The sequence below is a fragment of the Pelobates fuscus genome, chromosome 1 (genome assembly GCF_036172605.1).
Source record: "Pelobates fuscus isolate aPelFus1 chromosome 1, aPelFus1.pri, whole genome shotgun sequence".
Lineage (NCBI taxonomy): Eukaryota > Metazoa > Chordata > Amphibia > Anura > Pelobatidae > Pelobates > Pelobates fuscus.
Window position 1 is genome coordinate 423,740,651 of NC_086317.1, and position 18,382 is coordinate 423,759,032.

The 18,382-nt window shown below is 35.3% G+C and overlaps 1 protein-coding gene across 1 annotated transcript in view; it reads right to left on the reverse strand.

The window, feature by feature from the left end:
- Positions 1 to 6,938: 6,938 nt before the first annotated feature.
- DLEU7 (deleted in lymphocytic leukemia 7) overlaps positions 6,939 to 18,382 on the reverse strand; it is a 372,098-nt gene continuing 360,654 nt past the window's right edge. The window contains exon 3 of the mRNA XM_063444848.1: positions 6,939 to 6,955. The gene's annotated coding sequence lies outside the window, so the exon portion shown is untranslated. The remainder of the gene's footprint in view (positions 6,956 to 18,382) is intronic.

Here is an 18,382-nt window from a genome sequence, read left to right on the forward strand (position 1 = left end):
GCATACTCATGTCACAACTTCGTCCACTCGTAAAAGCCGTTCTATGCTATTGTGGCATACTCGGCATGCATGCTACCTCATGACGCAACAAAAATAAAGAATTATTAAAAAAATTATTAAGTTCTAGCTGATTTTCAATTGTGTCTGTTCCAGAGAAGTGACAGTTCTTCTTTAAATATAGCAGGGATTCTCAATTTTGTTTAAATTGTGTGTATTATGGAGTTTCTAAGAGAAAGCAATGTGTTAAACTGAAAAAAAAATATCTTTTCAAATTGGGTTAGTCATCCTACTAATTGAATTTGGTTCTACAGCCTTCCAGATGAATGGTTTTAAAATATATTTCTCCTGGATTCTGCTACTGAAGTGTGTTTTCTGTAGTTAAATATATCTTTTTTTACATTTATAATTAATTTAGGCAATGGTCATTTTCAAGTCCTAGCCAGAAGGAGACAGACAGAACACAGCATTTTTAAAAAAAAAGATTTGCATTACTGAATAAATTCAGATGATCTTTAAAACACAGAGTTCATGAAAGTGGTCCATTTGGTAATTGACTGAGAAATTGTAAAAGTAAAGTGGGAGATGAATTATTCTAGCAACTAATTAAGTATACAAAAACAGCTGATTAATTGCTGCTATTCACTTTTCTGCCACAGACTGCAACTTGCCGTTCACCTGATTTTTGTGTTGCATAATTTTTTTGTCCAACTGAGCATTTTACTTGGAGCGTAATTAAAAACAAATAAAATAAAAACAATTTTATTTATGTATACATATGACTACTGTGGGTAATTTAGTGTCATTTGTTTGATTTATATTGTTTTTTATATGGTGCCTTGCAATCTGTTCCTGATTCCTCTTTCTTAAAATTACTAATAATTACTAATAAATGCCATTGGTTATTTTCTATGCATTTAATCCTATAACACAACAATTAGATATTAGTAATTTTCTATAGGGTACTCGAACAATTTGACTAACAGGGCCCTCAACCCCCTCTGTTCCTGTACGTCCAGTGGTCTGATCTCAATTATGTGTCTGTTAGTCCACCCATTGTACAGCGCTACAGAATTTGTTGGCGCTATATAAATAATAAAATAATACTAATAATAATAATAACAGATACAACACAAGTTTTGAGACCTCTGAACAGAACTGTAAATCAAAGAAGAATGTGACGTATTAGATGAAAAATACAGATAAGGGTGTATGGCAGATTGGTGTCACAGATAAAAAAAGATGTATTGGCTGAATAATACAGTTTTTCCTCGAAAATAAGACATCCCCGAAAATAAGCCCTAGCCCGAAAATAAGGCCTAGTTAAGATCGTCATTAGTTCTAGTTCAAAATTAGCATTCATAGATTTTATAAACATTTCCCTCAACTCACAATTCCAAGTTAACCTGGAAGCTGGTGTAAGGCATATGTAACGGTCTGTGAGTAGTCCCGCTGTGTACCTCTGTAACTTCTTGGCTTCCTAGGCTCTTTTCAGACTTGCTGAGTCAAAGTATTCGGTGCCATTAGGAGTGCTCAGATGTCCATCTCAAAGTTATATTGCAGCTTTTGGAGGTGATATGTAGCAAGTGATTATAGCAGTAATTATAGCCTTTATCCGCACCATGAGTTGAAACTATGGTATATATATTATATGTTATGTTATATTCAGCTCAATTTTGTCCATATAATACACACAACCTGAAACAACGAATGCCCCTTGTAAAATTACAACACAAGGAAGAGGAACTCCTACATTGCAACCCTAGATCCATGTCAGACCCGGGACTGGGACAAACCACACAATTCTCTTATAATTCTAGTTGGTACACGGAGGTAAGTCAGACTAGTTAATTTATCAATAGTCCTTCAGCACGGAGGTTTCTCATAATGCTAACATCATCATCATGGTAAATCCAATCCAAGTGAACCCTTGTGGTGGGTAGCCATTGCACATTCTCCCTGTTACCTGGGCAGCCACCGACCAAGTTTTATGAGATGGGGTTGCACCAAAGTAATTGAAGCTCCAGTGTCTCATAATTCTTGGGCAGCCCGCCCATTCACCCACACGGTCTACCCATGATGATATCAGTTGTCGCCAGATGCCGCTTGTACTGGGTCCACCTCGTGAAGTAGTCACCAGTTCTCCTCAAGAAACCTTGACTCCTCTCTAGTGATGTCCTTCCAAAACCTCAGCTAAACAGTGAGTCAAAGCTCGGCTTTGCTGGGGGTCTGCCCGGATTCCAGGTAGGCCGTGGTTGCAACTTAGGGCAGTTGTGCAGAAGGTGTCCAATCTGTGCACATTTAAAGCACCTATGTCAATTTTTTTTATTGAGGAGACACCTAAGATTTCATCCCACACCACACCCCACTCATAATACTAAAATTAAAATGTATCTCTTTGTCAATTTGAAATGTTTGGAAGTAGGTGATTACCCTTTCCTTTGACATTAAGAGGCAATATATATTTAATATATTAAATAAAGAACATATTTTAGAATCAGAGAAGATTTATATGAGTGATTTAAAAAGATAGGCAGAATGCCAATCAGATTGTCAGAAAAGAAAGAAAGAAAGAAAGAAAGAAAGAAAGAAAGAAGGAAAGATAGGAAGGTAGGAAAACACAGATGTGAAGGTAGACAGAGAGATACATAGACACTAGGCATTCTCCTCCATTCCCAATTCCAAACTTCCAAATACTGCACGAGCAAAGCTTAGAATGATGTTCATCCCTTTCTAAGACACTCCAATATTTGACATAGGTTATTAAATATATAAAGGGGACTGTGGCAAAATATCTGTGCAATAAACATGCATTTCTAACAGTCTAAAAATAAAGTTTGCAATCTCTATGACTTTCTCACCTTTTGTCACTTTTAGTGATAACATGTTTGTATCTCTATTAAATCATTGAACATAAGTTGGGCCTCCAGGTGGTAAATTGTAATTTGGAAGAAGATGAGAGTATACTCCCAGTGTTCAGTCAATTTGTATTAGAAGGGATTAATTTTATTTTAACACATAATTTTGTCATTTTTAACAGAGAGTACTTTCGCCAAATAAAAGGTACAACTATGGGCACCAAGTTTGCACCCCGTTATGCTATCATTTTTTTTTTTTTTTATAATTAGGAAATGAGGAACATCTGGTCCAATAATCCTTTCGACACAAACTTGGGGCACTGGAGAAGGTATATAGATGACGTTTAATTATTTGGAAGAGCACAGAAAGTGAGTTACATGATTTTACTTCTTATATTTATGATATATGATATATCATTAGTTTTTACCCCATAGGTTGTTGACAAGAAATTAAATTTCCTATTTATACTGAAAACTTCCAAATTAAAACTAAAATATTTTTCAAATCTACAGATGCAAACAGCTTCATCAATATGACAAACAGTCATCATCCAAATTGGCTTAGAGGAGTACCTCGGATTAAATTGACCAGATTAAAAGGAAACTGTACCTGGGGTGCGTGCCCTGCATCTTCCATGTGAGCGGTCATACATTTTAAGAGCTCCCGACATTCAAAGACAAAAAGCAGTTTTTTTACCGCAAATCTCAGAACAAACCCGTTACCCATTTGGATAACAAAAAGAAACTCAAGCTTCCCAGAACCATCTGGAGCCTGGATCAGGCAAGCGATCCGGGGACCTGGATCGCTATTTTCGGGTCAAAGTGAGGGCCCTCACGTCCGACATGGAAGATAGCATGGCGGCACCGTCTAACGCCTCTGATTCCCCTCCACAGAACCCTGCGCTCTCTGAACGAGCCACAACCTCCAAGGACCTGGACATTCGAGAGATTTTACAGAATCTTCCTTCCAGGTCGTATTTAGCCTCCATGTTGGGCTGACTAGAGGCTGCTATGCAAGAACAGATATCCACATTAGCAAAAGACTTCCGCCATATTGGACAATGAGTAGGGAAACTGGAGGAGGAAAATCTCACTACTATCACGACCATCAAGGCTATCGAGTCAAGACAGACCAGTCTAGAAAAAATTTCTCCCAATTTCAAGAAATCACGAAGACCTCTAAAACAGAAGTAGATGCAACAATCTGCGTATTAGAGGCCTACCTGAACCAAAAGATACTACGGAGAATCTCCAGGCCACACTACAACTACTATTCAACGATATCTTGAAATGACCCCCAAACTCTCCGGTATTAATGGATGGGGCTCACAGGGCATTAAGGCCAAAAGGGCTACCAAATGACTCACCAAGAGACATCATCTGTCGGATCCACTATTACAGGATGAAGGAAGAAATTCTGCACCTTGCCAAGGACTCTCCCGCATTACAGAGGGACAATATTACTATCCAGATATTCCCAGACCTGGCTTGGACAACGCTACAGGGCCGGAGGGCTCTCCACCTGATAACCAAGATGCCCCAAGAACATAATATTAACCACTTAGGGACACATGACATGTGTGACATGTCATGATTCCCTTTTATTCCAGAAGTTTGGTCCTTAAGGGGTTAAATATAGATGGGGTTACTCATTTTCCTTATCTGTGCTCCAGGATGGCGCAACTCAGTACATCAAGACAGCAGCGTATACCACGGAATTTCTACGGACCCTTAATCTATCCCAGGTAGCAGTTCAGGACTGGTATATGGAGGCTTCCTTGTCTTCGGCTCAGACACTACAGCAGCGGACCAGGAGGAAACCGGCAACAGTAAGAAAAAGTCCCACTTCAAAGTCCAGCTCGCAACAGCCAAGCACGAGAGCTAGACGGGACTCAATCATATCCTGAACGTTTTAATCAGGTCGTATATTCCATGCCACAACGATGGCTTTTTGTTGCCCATTTGGTTAGAAGGGCACCTATTTGGCTACTAGCCCCTACTGTTGGATGGTAACACCCTCTATTTTAGTCCCACAATGTTCATTTCACCACATGCCTTGAGCCTCATGTCGATATCATTTGTATATACTTTGGTTATGGTTTCCCAGTATCCCCCCATAGATAATCTGGTATAAAAACGTCTATCACACCGCTTGTACTAAGACACAACGATAAAGGAAAGCCAAAGGTCAGGGGTACCAGAAAACAGGGAAGTCAAAATCAATGCCAAAGTCAATAACCAGAATAAAGAAATGTGTACTTGGACAACCACTAGAAAAAACCACGACAGGGCAACGAGGAAAGGTAATTCTAGGCTATTATACCTGCTTTACTTATCTGATTGGCCGTGATCGCTCTTTGACCCCAAAACGTGCGCGCGTGGTGCGTGTGTGACGTCACGTGCACGCCGACGTAGTTAGTTACGTGAGCGAGCGTAGGGGTATAATTAGCCTTGGATCCGCAGCGGCCGGCATCCATTAACATGCCACAAGTGTCATTCATGCAGATGCACGGCCGCTGACCATAAGGTGAGGATGTATATGTTACACTGCCACCAACCTATCCTATCTCCCTTCCACATTCCTTCTCTTCCTCCATCTTCCTCTCATCGTTCCCCTCTCACAATGTGTTACTGTAACAAAGTGGGCTGTACTTTATGATAGCAACATGCTAATTTAGGGAAGATTTAATGAACGCGATCATAGTTGCCAAAAAGATCTGAAAAAATAAATCCATGGTATTTATTATTATAACTTCTGTGCAGAAATGCAGAGTTTGCACTGCAATACACAAAATTAGGCAAACCTTGGGTGAGGGGAGCTTACCTTGAAATGCACTGTGATTGTTTGGCTTTGTTTATGGCTTAGTAGAGACCAATGATTTGCTTGGATGTTGTTGACACTATCTTGCTAATGTTTAGTGAACACCTTATATGTTCCTTCTCTTTTCTATGTTAATAAACCAGTCAAATGGAAATTTGTCAATTGTCAAAAACAGAGGGTGGCAGACTCAGATCAATCAGTACATTCTTTCAATAATTGCACTCAATTTTATCAAAAAGAATCAAAAGCATTCTTTTAATTTTCAACCATTTTTTTCCGTCACATAAACTACTGGGTGACAAGTAATCAGCTACGAAATATCATGACAAAATCAGAGCTAGGAATAAAGCCTTTGCAGCTGTGTAACAGTATATCTAACTATATAAATTTGGAAAGAAATTGTAATTATATAAACATTTCCCTGAGATTATGAAGGGTTTTGAATGAAAAGGAGTCTGCTAATGTTCCAAAGGCTTGAATGTTTAGTAGTCGTGAGTCAACATCCAAGGAAGTAGATATGACTATCGCGTGACTGACAAGTAGATTTACAATAGCCTTTATAATATTCTTAACTGCGATGGTTATCTAGATAGCAATGTGCTTTGTCTGTTAAGATAATTGGTACCACTAGATAATTTGTTAACTCTATTTATTTTAGCAGGCAGAGAACTGATTCTTAATGAGTGTTAACCTGACCCAAGAAGTATGGTGAGAAAAAAATGCTCTGAGCCAGGCACTTAAGCAGAACATCTGGACAGGCAACACTCCAAATTTAGCTCACATACTCTGCTCTACACGTAAAGCTGCCTAATAACATTAGGGTACGTAAAAAGGTTTCCATTGAATTCTCTTCCTCCAAGGCTAGGCATAAGCCCCTTAAGAATTGCATTCAACGAAAGGAAGTCGTCCTCATAAGTGAAATGAAAGTTGGACATTTCTCTTATTTCCCCTTTTTGCAGTTGGCATTCGCAGTGGTAACTTATTCAACAGGAGGTTAGGATTGGCAAAAAAAGTGCCAGGATGACAGAATAGAAAAACAAAATAAAGCAGATTCATGTTAAGATTTGGAAGTGAGTCTTTTTAACTGGTTTACAGATTTATAAGGAAGAAAAAAAAATCAGGTTCACATATCGGAAGCACCAGCTGAAAAAACTGTAGAAAGCAGTATCAGTTTTCTACTCGTACTTTTTGAGGATATGGCCAGATTCACTTAAATTTAAGTTACTGTACTGTTGGCTTTTATATACAATTTATACTTAGTACTGGATTGAAATTCAATCTCTTACGCCCTTGAAACATATTAGAACTAAATAGAAAACCTTTTATAATGTAGTAACAAAAATGCAACAAGAAACATTAAATACCATTTTATAAATGTAGTCATTTATATTACTACAATAAGCACAACAAGGATAGTGATATACAAGTGAGGGCACCACTATCACAATTGTGTGAATGATATTTACCACTCAGACGGCAGGAATGGCATGTAATGAAAACATAAACAGAAAAAGTACATAGAGAAGTATTTAACCCCTTAACACCGCAGCCAAATGTACAAGTTGTGAACGAAACAAAGCGTAAACAAAACCTGGCATTTGCGCTATATGTCTGTCCAACCGTAATTCACCTCTTTCATATTAAATGCACCCCCCCTTATTATATATCATTTTATTCAGGGGAAACAGGGCTTTCATTTAATATCAAATATTTAGCTATGAAACATAATTTAATATGAAAAAAATGGGAGAAAATAAGATTTTTTTTGATTTTTTTCGTTCTACATGACATTTTAACTGTTAATGTCATAATACTGTTTGCTTTTACTGCAATAAAATACACATATTTGTATTCAGCAAAGTCTCACGTGTAAAACAGTACCCCCTATGTACAGGTTTTATGGTGTTTTGGGAAGTTACAGGGTCAAATATAGCATGTTACATTTGAAATTGAAATTCGCCAGATTGGTTACGTTGCCTTTGAGACTGTATAGTAGCCCAGGAAATAAATTTACACCCATAATGGCATACCATTTGCAATAGTAGACGACCCAAGGTATTGCAAATAAGGGATGTCCAGTCTTTTTTAGTAGCCATTTGGTCACAAACACTGGCCAAAGTTAACGTTAGTATTTGTTTGTGTGTGAAAAATTCAAAAAACGCCAATTTTGGCCAGTGTTTGTGACTAAGTGGCTACTAAAAAAGACTGGACATACCCCATTTGCAATACCTTTGGTTGTCTACTATTGCAAATAGTATGCCATCATAGGGGTAATTTTCATTCTTGGGCTACCATAGGGTCATAAAGGCAACGTAAGCAATCTGGCGAATTTTAATGTGAAAAAAATGAAACACAAGCCTTATATTTGACGCTGTAATTTTTGAAAACACCATAAAACCTGTACATGAGGGGTACTGTTGTACTCGGGAGACTTCGCTGAACACAAATATTTGTGTTTCAAAACAGTAAAAAGTATTGCAGCAATAATATCGTCCGTGTAACTGCTGTTTGTGCATGAAAAATGCAAAAACCGTCACTTTTACTGGCGATATCATGGTTGTAATACATTTTACTGTTTTGAAACACTAATATTTGTGTTCAGCGAAGTCTCCCGAGTAAAACAGTACCCCCATGTACAGGTTTTATGGTGTCTTGGAAAGTTATAGGGTTAAATATAGTGCTAGCAAATTAAATTCCCTATACTTTCGGCATGGGTGGTCAGGCAGGTGCCGCTAATTATAATTAATTAGGATACCTAATTATGTAAAATTATTACATCAATATATGTGTAGAATTAATATATGTATATATATACATATGTGTATATATACGTATATATATATATTTTTTTCAAATATTTGTATTTATATATAGGTATATATATAGTGATACATACTTATATATTTATGTATATAGATATATATATTATTTCGTTCTACGTGTATTTTGATATAAATATATATATATTAATATCACAATACAGTTAGAATGAAATAAAACACATCTATATATTTTTTTATATATTTTTTTTTACGTATTTACATATTTATTTTTTTATATTATTTATAAATATATATATATATATAACAATAATTATATATATATTTAATCAGTATCAGTCTACGTGTAATTTGATATTAATATATATATAATTATATACATATTAATATTAAAATACACCTAGACGGTGTATGTGTATGTGTGTATATATATACTTAGATCATATATATATAATATATATATATATATGAACTAAGTATATATTTTTTTTTTTACACTTTTAACTTTATTTGATTTTATTTTCAGCCAGCAGGGGGACCAACTGTCATTACAGTTAGTCCCCCTGCTGGCAATACAGAAGCCAGCTATACCGGCCATGTGATTGTGAGGTCCTCGCAAGGACCTCACTCTCACATGACCGGGAGGGACCGGAGGAGGAAGATCTGCCGCGGGGGGGCTCCCTGGGAGTCCCCCCAACCGCGATCGCCGGCGTGGGACCGCCGGCGACCGGGTAAGTTACTAAAAACCGGAGGGCGTACTATTACGCCCTGCGGCGTTTAGAGCCGCTTTTTAAAGGACGTAATAGTACGCCCTCCGGTCATAAGGGGTTAATGATAAACATTAACCCCTTAACCCCTTCAGGACAGAGCTTCAGAAGCTTGTCTTTCACTTAATGACACAAGCATTTTTTGCATTTTTTTGCTGTTTGCGTTCAACTGCAATTTGCATTTGACTAATTTATTGCACCGATGCATATTATATACCGTTTTTTAAAGGACAGAAAGGGCTTTAATTTGATGTAACATATATTTACATAAATGCTTATTTATAATGCTTATTTATTATTAAAAAATACAGAAAAATGCAAAAAAAATAATTTAATTATTAAATTTAATTAAAATAAATTCATTTAGTTGTTCTGATTTACAGAATATATAATGTGTCTGGGATTTTAAGTTTTTTTTGGTAGTTACAGGTCACAAAGCACAAGGAGTAAAATAAACTTTTAATGTGGAGCGATTTTAGAATTTTGTATGTTTGTCTTGTAAGCTTAATAGCCATGAAAGAAAACAAAATTGCCACACAAAAGTATATATTTATATAAAGTAGACACCACAGGCTATTTACCTAAGGTTGTTTTGACACTTTCTACGTAGCCATTTTACCGCCAACCTCTGCTAAATATTGGAGTAAAATTGTGTTTTTTGGGGGTTTTGGCACACAAATTTATAACAAAGAACTTCTCATGTGTATTTTGTAAAGTTGGTGTGTGCTATACCTGTACAAAGTTTTATTATGTGTTCAGTTACTTCTGCTGAGTACAACGGTACCCCCATTGTATGTCTTTGGCACTATTTTGTGAAGCTACAGTGCCATATAGGAGACCTGTCCTTTTCAGTATTCACAGTAGAATTTTGAGAGACGGATTTAATGAGCCTATGCTTCCATTTGGGGTATTATAACAGTTTGACTGTTCAAAAAAAAAACACAAAGGCCTACCATTTGTAAAAGTAGACGCTCCAGGGTATCTCATAAGGTGCATATTGTGCCTTAACATGCCCCCATTTTTTTACCATTACATGCCAAAGTATGTGGTAAAAAATAATTTTGTGCATTTTTTACATACGGATTGCATTTTTGCTGGGCATTTTGTATATTTCATATGTGCCACTAAGTTCAAACCCCCCAAATTATGCTCAGCTAAGTCTTCTGAGTAAAAGGACACCCCCATTGTATGTCTATGGCACTATTTCGTGAAGCTACAGTGCCATACAGGAGACCTGTCCTTTTCAGTATTCACAGTAGAATTTTGAGAGACGGATTTAATGAGCCTATGCTTCCATTTGGGGTATTATAACAGTTTGACTGTTCGAAAAAAAACCACAAAGGCCTACCATTTGTAAAAGTAGACACTCCAGGGTATCTCATAAGGTGCATATTGTGCCTTAACATGCCCCCATTTTTTTACCATTACATGCCAAAGTATGTGGTAAAAAAATAATTTTGTGCATTTTTTACATACGGATTGCATTTTTACTGGGCATTTTGTATATTTCATATGTGCCACTAAGTTCAAAACCTCCAAATTATGCTCAGCTAAGTCTTCTGAGTAAAAAGACATCCCCAATTAATGTCTTTGGCACTATTTTGTGGAGCTACAGTGCCATATTGGAGACCAAGCCATATCAGTTTTTACAGAACTTTGGATTTTGACGCTGGGCCTATGTGCAATTTCCAAGCATCTTTGCAGGTTTTAAATTCAAACTACCCCACAAAGGCCTACCATTTCTTAAAGTAGACACCCCAGGGTATTTCAAAAGGCATATTTTGAACCTTAGCGTGGGATAATTTTTCCGCTAGCTTGTACCAGGTGTAGTGGTCATAAGCGTTTTTTCTGCCTTTTTGACACACAAAGTGAGTTTGCACAGTATATTTTGCAAACCTTATGTGTGCTACGACTGTATAATACTTCATATGTTGCTCAGCTATGTCAGCTGAGTACAAAAATACCCCCGTATGTACCTTTGCCAGGTATATGTGGACATCAGAGGGGCACATTTGGGACATAGTCATTCCAGTTTTTTTCAAACTTTAAATTTTTACGCTGTGTAAAGAAATAATGGTATGTAAAGAAATACTTTTTTGTCCTGAAAAAAACAATATATAATTTGTATAGGAACAATAAATGAGAGAGCGGAAAATACAGCTAAACACGAAAAGTGTAAAAAGAGGCCTGGTCGCAAATGTACAACATCGCAAAAACAGTCCAGTCCTTAACCCCTTCCCGACCGGTGACGGAAATTTTCCGTCAACCTTGTCCTTCAGTTAAGGACCGTTGACGAAAAATTTCCGTCATTTTCTAAAGTTAACCCCAGATCGCCGCGTTAACGGTGCTCCGGTCTGCCTCTGTATTAGAGGCAGACCGGGAGCACCCGATCGGGCTGCCCCAGCTCATGTGCCCGCTCTGACAGCATGTCAGAGCGGGCACATGTGCTCAATGTACTTACCTTCCGCCTCCCTGCACTTCCGGGTTCTGTGTGAAGTGCAGGGAGACGGATCTTCAATGATCCTGCCCCCTAGTGTAAAAAAAAAAAATTAAAGTGAAATCCCACCCCCCCTTTCCCCTGTTTTAATAAAATGAACCCCTTCCCTGCCAATTGATCACTGACTACAGTGATCAATTGGCAGGGTATACATTTTAATGTCATCTGATTTTTTTTAACCCCTGAGGGTTAATTATTATTTTTTTAACCCTTAGGGGTTAAATTTATTGTATTAATTAATTTAAATATTTAAAAATTATATATTTAGGTGGCTGGGATGGGTGGAAGTTAGTGGGGAATTGGGGAATTTGGTGTTAGGCTAACTAGGGGTTAACATTAAATTTTTTTTAAATAAGCTTTAAAAAGGTAAAAAAAAAATGTTTTAAACTGTTTTAGTAACGTTTAAGTAAAAAAGAAAAATACCACCCCCCTTTACCCAGTCTAAATAAAAATTAACCACTTCCCTGCCAGTTGATCACTGCCTACAGTGATCAACATACAGATCGCAGTATTATACTGTGATCTAATTTTGTTTAACCCCTGAGGATTAACTTTTATTTATTTTTTTAACCCTAAGGGGTTCAATTTATTTAATTAATTCATTTAAATATTTTATAATTATATATTTTGCTAGCTGGGGTGGGTGGGAGTTATGGGAAAATGGGGAATTTACTGTTAGTGCTGCTTACTGCTAGTTAGGGGTTAACGGTAAAAGAAAAGTTTAGAAAAAGATGTAAAAGTGTAAAAAAAGTTAAGAAAATGTAAAACATTTAATAAGTAAAAAAAAGTTTAAAAACGGGTTTTACAAAGTAAAAAAAGTTTTACTAAGTAAAAAAAGATTTACAAAGTAAAAAAATGCTCATTACCACTACACTTGGTTCAAGCTAGCGGAAAGATGATCCCACTCTAAGGTTCAAAATATGCCTTTTGAATTACCCTGGGATGTCTTCTTTAAGAAATGGTATGCCTTTATGGAGTAATTGGATTATATAGCCTTGTAAAATACTCTAAAATGGGACATGGACACAGCGTAAAAATTCAAAGTTTGAAAAAAACTGTAATGGCTGTGTCTCAAATGTGCCCCTTCAATGTCCACATATACCTGGCAAAGGTACATACGGGGGTATTGCTGTACTCAGCCGACATAGTTGAGCAACATATGAAGTATTATACAGTCGTAGTACACATAAGGTTTGAAAAATATACTGCGCAAACTCACTTTGTGTGTCAAAAAGGCAGAAAAAATGCGTATTACCACTACACTTGGTACAAGCTAGCGGAAAAAATATCCCACGCTAAGGTTCAAAATATGCCTTTTGAATTGCCCTGGGATGTCTTCTTTAAGAAATGGTATGCCTTTATGGGGTAATTGGATTATATAGCCTTGTAAAATACTCTAAAATGGGACATGGACACAGCGTAAAAATTCAAAGTTTGAAAAAAACTGTAATGGCTGTGTCTCAAATGTGCCCCTTCAATGTCCACATATACCTGGCAAAGGTACATACGGGGATATTGCTGTACTCAGCCGACATAGTTGAGCAACATATGAAGTATTATACAGTCGTAGTACACATAAGGTTTGAAAAATATACTGCACAAACTCACTTTGTGTGTCAAAAAGGCAGAAAAAATGCGTATTACCACTACACTTGGTACAAGCTAGCGGAAAAATGATCCCACGCTAAGGTTCAAAAAATGCCTTTTGAATTGCCCTGGGATGTCTTCTTTACGAAATGGTATGCCTTTATAGTGTAGTTGTAATATGTAGCCTGCTCAAGTGCTCCAAAGTGGGACACGGACGCATCAAAACCCTCCATGAAAATTCACACTTAAAAAACTGAACTTGTTATGTCTCTTTTACAGCAGTGTAACTTCACAAAATAGTGTCTAGGTCATACATTGGGCATATTGTTTTACTCATAAGGCTTAGCTGAGCATAATTTGGGGGGTTTGAACTTAGTGGCCCATATGAAATGTAAAAAATGTATAGCAAAAATGTAATCCATATGTAAAAAATGCCCAAAATTATATTTGATATAATCCCAGACACATTATATATTCTGTAAATCAGAACAACTAAATGAATTTATTTTTAATTACTTTCTTTAACCTGCACTAATTAGGCACACATTATTATTGCAAAAACTGTACAAAAAACACAAAATCTTTCATTTTTTTTGCATTTTCTGTATTTTTTTTTTAATAATAAATAAGCATTATATATATATATATATATATATATATATATATATATATATATATATATATATATATATATATATATATAGGATAATCAGCACTCCCAGGCTTTGTAGAAAAACAAACTTCTATTTATTCCGAAATGTCAACGTTTCAGTTCCTCTAGGGAACTTTCATCAGGACAGCAAGCAACCTTGCTTGCTGTCCTGATGAAAGTTCCCTAGAGGAACTGAAACGTTGACATTTCGGAATAGATAGAAGTTTGTTTTTCTACAAAGCCTGGGAGTGCTGATTATCCTGTATATATATTGAATAGTGCAATCGAGCACCGGGTCATTTAAATTGTAAGTAGGAGTGCAAGGCTTTTTCCTTTTTTTTCTATATATATATATATATATATATATATATATGTTACATCAAATTAAAGCCCTTTCTGTCCTCTAAAAAACAGTATATAATATGCGTCGGTGCAATAAACGAGAGAGATGCAAATTGAAGTTGAACGCATACAGCAAGAAAATGCAAAAATTGCTTGTGTCATTAAGCGTAAGACAAGCTTCTGAAGCTGTGTCCTTAAGGGGTTAAGGGGTTAATTAAAAAACAATAGAAATAAAGTCACAAGTAAAATGGCACAATGACAAAATTATCTGTTTGTGCAAAAGAGCTTTTAAACCTCAAAAAGGGCTTACTCCCCAACCAGTGGACTGAGCTGATGGTACCTCTGAATACAAGTCCAGTATTAAGTCACCACTCCTCAGATGGATATAAAGTGGTTGGTATCTTGTGGGACTTCTAGGTATCAGCTTCAGTCCTCGGGGTAGTGCAATTACTGTTCGACACGTTTTCGTTTTTACGACTTTCTCAAGAGCTAAGTGTCCTCTTCTGATCTGGCGTTTTAAATATGTTGAATTGCGTGGCATTTTGTAGTGTGTGTGCATGCGCAGAGCATAGGAAAATGTAACTTCAAACATCACCGCGTGACCCACTGCACATGCGTTTGTTTACCAGCCTGGGACGCAAATAACTTTATCAATACTATGTGCCCAAGGACACAAGTTCCGAAATGAATGTGAGAATCATACAGAACAGAGTGCATAAGCGGAACAATATATATATCTATAAAAGCAGATTACTTGGGAAATACATCACTGTCTCATTTCACAAATCTAAATTGTATACACAAACCTTTATGGGAAGTATAGATATTATAAAATGTGTTTCATTTGTGTAAAAGAGTAATCTACAAAATTCCAAAACACATACACACTTATTATAATGAAAAACAAAAAATGTGAAATACAAAAAAAAATATATATACAATCGAATTCTCTAATCAAAATATCCAGAGCTTCACTATAATTCAATATATTTCCGGATTTAATAAATATGGTAATAAAAAAAAAACCTCTAAGTGCAAAATGCATCATAAAAAAATAAATAAAATATCTTATTATTATTATTATTGCCATTTATATAGCGCCAACAGATTCCGTAGCACTTTACAATATTATGAGAGGGGGGCTAACTATAAATAGGACAATTACAAAAAACTTACAGGAACGATAGGTTGAAGAGGACCCCGCTCAAACAAGCTTACATTCTATAGGAAGTGGGGTGTAAAACACAATAGGACAGGAATTTATGAATCAAATAAGGTGAGAGTGAGGCAAAGCTGGAGGAGAGAGTAGAGTGCTGCCCTTTAGGAGACAGCATATATAGAGATAATTGATAATCTAAATGAAAAGCTATGAGAACATTTACAAATTGCTAGAATATTACTAAAATTTATATGGATAGGCAGATACTGATGAACATGACGATACAATTTAGGGGAGTATGAAAATTCATATAAAAATACAAAAATCATAAACATATAAAATATCAAAATCTTATGAGTCGTAAAAATCTTATGAGTTATAAAAATACCTGTATAATAAACAATACCTGTATAGAATAGAATAAAAATGGAAAAAATATAAGAAAAAATGAATGCAACAAAATCAACCACATCAAATTTTATAAATATGTTAATCCTTTTAGACTAATCAATAAATCCAAATCTACATTCAATCCTAAAGGTAAGGTAGTTTTTAACCTATGGATCCATTCTGTTTCCTTCATAGCCAGACATTTTTCTGTATCACCTCGTGGTCAGTGTGGGGTGATCACATCAATTCCTATACGTATAAAACTCTGGAAGTTAAAATCCATACAACTCATACAGTGTTTAGATACACTGTGTTTAAGATTTCCTCTTTTGATACCATTAAAATGTTCCAGAAATCTAATGTGCAATTTCCTAATTGTACGGCCAACGTATTGCATCCCACATTTACATTCCAATAGATACATCGCATTTTTGGTTTGACAATTTGACAATCCTTAAGGACCAAACTTCTGGAATAAAAGGGAGTCATGACATGTCACACATGTCATGTGTCCTTAAGGGGTTAATTTAAAAAAAACTTCCTTAGTGGTTGTGCTTTTAAACTCTATTGTCTTTTGTTTCTGGAATTTGCAAGTGCTGCAATTTCCACAATTAAAAAAAACCATTGAGTTTCTCTCTAAGAAAATTATTTAGATTTAAGGTAGACGGTGTGATTTTAGGTTTAATTGGTGATAAAATGTAAGGGGCTAAAAAAGATTTTAGAGTTTGTTTTCTTATAGATTGTGTTTTTTTTTAGGTAAAATATTTCTTAAAAATTGATCTTGTATTAAAATAGGCAAATGTTTCCGAATGGCTTTCTCGATTAACGGTGCCTTGCTATTATATTTTGTTACAAAAGAAACATTAAAATATGTTTTATTCTTTTTTGGAGCCTTCTTATTTTCAAAAAATTCTATTCTATTTATTTTTTCTACTTGTTTCTTCAGAGTTGGTGAGGAGGTCTTTCAAAACTTGGACTTGTTCTTTAAAATCATTATTATCAATACAATTTCTTAACAGTCTCATTAGTTGGCCCTTAGGTATAACTCATAAGATTTTTATATTTTATATTTTTATGATTTTTGTATTTTTATATGAATTTTCATACTCCCTTTGATTGTATTGTCATGTTCATCAGTATCTATCTATCCATATAAATTTTAGTAATATTCTAGTAATATTTCAATGTTCTCATAGCTTTTCATTTAGATTATCAATTATCTCTATATATGTCTATAGGGTATTTTATTTATTTTTTATGATGCATGTTGCACTTACAGGCTTTTTATTACCATCTTTATAAAATGTGGAAATACTTGCATTATATTGAATTATAGGGAAGCTATGGATATTTTGATTAGAGAATTCGATTGCATATTTTTAATTTTAATTTTTGTATTTCACATATTTTGTTTTTTATTATAATATGTGTGTATGTGTTTTTGAATTTTGTATATTACTCTTTTACACAAATGAAACACATTTTATAATATCTATACTTTCTAAAAAAGTTTGTGTATACAATTTGGATTTGTGAAATGAGACATTGATATATTTCCCAAGTAATGGCATGGGAAAGGGATAGTCCAGAATGCATTATACACATTTTTTGAAGCTTTGAAGTAGACTTGTTTATAGTTACATTTGTGTTTTTCTCTCGAGATCAAATTATAAAAATTACAAAGTATTTAGCCAGGAAAGGTACATTCAGATTACTCAGGTTTTCAAGCATGTCCTGGGGATGTTACCTTTGCCCAACATCCAGGTTTTTTTTTACTATTACCCAATTTAATGGTACTTATTTTATCTATTTTATCAATTCACAGTCTAAAGCAAAGATTTCAAAATCTGGTCTCAAGATGATGATGGCCTACAACTCCCAGAATCCTTTGAATGCTGTAGATGGCCACATATCAAGTAAGTTGTAATTCAGAAACATCTGGTTGACAGAGTTTGTGATGCCCATTCTAATGTATATGGTCAATTTTAGAGTCTTCTGCATGAATGCTCAATTTATCTTGTAGACTCTATTTACAATGGTACTTATTGTTCTACAGTAATAATGCATTTTTTTTTCTGTTTCTCTTAATGTGAACTGGAGAGAGTGGAGATTCACAATCCAATTTCTAGACTGTAGATCCAGCCTTTATCGTGATACATATTCTGTTATGTGTTTTTGAATAACAAAATGTCTTGTTTTAAGATAAAACAATTAATTAAAGAACTAATCTCCAAATATTAATAAACTCCCCAAGTGTGTGATTAGCTTTTTTTTTTTTTTTTTTATCATTTAGCTTTTATTTCGTACCAAAAAGATCTTAACAATGAAGCTCAGGAAAATATAATCATTAACGTATCATTAGATATTAAACAATCTAGTTCTGTGTCATAGAAATTAACAGCAGCTAACCAGTAAACAAGTAAGTCAAACAAAAAGGTAAAGACATTCTTCTAAAGAATGGTTTCGGTGGGTTTATCCCTGTAATCCAGTGATGAGTACCGTTACACTGGTTGTGTGCCAGTGGATCATAGA